The sequence below is a fragment of the Acomys russatus genome, chromosome 27, assembly GCF_903995435.1.
Source record: "Acomys russatus chromosome 27, mAcoRus1.1, whole genome shotgun sequence".
In the NCBI taxonomy this organism is placed as follows: Eukaryota; Metazoa; Chordata; class Mammalia; order Rodentia; family Muridae; genus Acomys; species Acomys russatus.
In genome coordinates, this window is record NC_067163.1 from 55,179,865 (window position 1) to 55,181,874 (window position 2,010).

The following is a 2,010-nucleotide window of genomic DNA, read 5'->3' on the forward strand; positions in this document are numbered from 1 at the left end:
TCATATTTTGATTAGAATTCTGAGGTTTTAAACTGAGACCTTTTCAAAGTTTTCAAGTCTAAAACAATGTTGTTTGTGGCATGAGTCAGATTAATTTCTTTAACAGTCAAAGCACCTGGCTTTTGTAACTAGTTCTTTTAACATTGCAATGTGGCTTATGGGGTTGGGGGGGGGAAGGAACCAGTGTCTTATGACTTGATAAAAGCATTGGAGGACAGAGATCATGAAGTCCTGAGCCTTGGTCTCACCATGACAAAGTATGAGTCAACAGAGATACTAAACCTAGATTGAGTAATTCTGAATAGACTTGAATTTTTTGTGGCTTGATTCCCTCCACTTTTAAATTTTTTGTCTTATATTTTAACATTGTTCTTTGAGTAAATGTTGAAAATGAGCTCATCTTCAGGTGAGACATAAATTGAGCTGAAAAAAAGTCTAGTTTGATTTTACTTCTAGTATATATTTCTTTTCTCTTCTTTTTTTTTTTCTTTTTTTGAGAAAAATCTCACTTGTCCTACTCTGGAGCCAAGCCTGACCTAGAACTCAACTATGTAGCTCAGGCTTGTCTTGAACTCACAACTGTCCCCCTGCCTCAGTTTCCTGAGTGCTGGAAGCTTGATAACATAATCTTACCAGCTTTGTCCTCTTTGTTTTCGTCAACTCGAACACATTCAAGAGCCAAAAGTTAGTATCTCGTTGGAGACTCGTCTCAGCCACGCCTCTGTCTGTCACATTTCTAACACATCACACTAATTTCTCATTTAGATAGGATCAAGTTCAAGTTCTGCACCATGCAATGTACAAATTTCAGATCAGGACCACTTTTACCACGTAAAAGTTGAAATTACAAGGAAGTGTGCATATCACTGCTTGTAAATTGTTGTGTGCAAAGAAGGGAGGTCCTCAGCTGCCACAGCCACAGAAAGCACCAGGCAGTTTGCCGTTGTTCTAGAGTGAGTGAACAACTATTTGGGAACTAGATGTCATGTTTTCAGAATGCTTGTACCATATATTAGTACAAAGTGATGAAGAAGTTCTATCTCAGAGGCCATTGCTGGGAACACAAACTGTGAATTGTGTGGGTGTCTGAACACCCTACCCACATGCAAAGCCCCACAAGTGTAGTTGTCACTCAATGTTATTTGGAAAGGAAAGAGTTAAGGGGCGCACTGGAACATGTCAGAGAAGTAGGTCCAGACATGCTGGAATGTTAGCCCTTGCCAGGAGAAAGATAGCTCTGCCTATGTAATATAGGACAAAAGTGATTTCATCCGGCTTGGAGTCGAGTCTAACAATAAAATGATGTATAATTTGTCACTGGCATCCCCATTACTGCTAATTCTTTGCAATATATACATATCTCAATGATACTTTGGCTTTAATTTTATTTATTATTAGCTGTAAATACCTGTGTGGGTGTTTAAGAGAGCTTGTAAACACTGGAAAAGCTGTTGTGGCTTTCTGCAGTGTAGATTTGTGGTGCTAACTCTGTGTCCGCCTCTATCAGTGACCGTCTGTCTCACTGAGCCAACCTCCTCTGATCCTCTGATGAAATAGGACAATGAAGTAGGCTTTCAAAAGAAAAAACAGAAACAAAACTCAGCTATGTGATTAAATGGAATCTGCTTTTAATAAAATTGAGAACATTTTATCATGCTACTAAGTCATTATTTTGTGTGATTTTAGCCCTTCTAGAGTCTAGGGAAATTAGATTTATTGTTAGGGCAGATTCAGTCAGCCAACTTTGACTGAGTAAGCACTGTACTTCTCAGTCATAGAAGTGATGTAAGTTTCCCACCAGATGCGCACCTGATCATCTACGAAGATGAATCAAAGTCATCTCAGCTCTCCTCTATGATGGTGCAGACCTACACTGTGGGTACCAACAAGTCCATCACGTCCTCATCTTCCTGTTATCCTCGCACTGCTCTAGATAAGACTCCCCATCTGGAAACTAGGCATGTGTGCAGATACACAGAACAGTGGGGACAGTGTAGGAATCATTTTCCA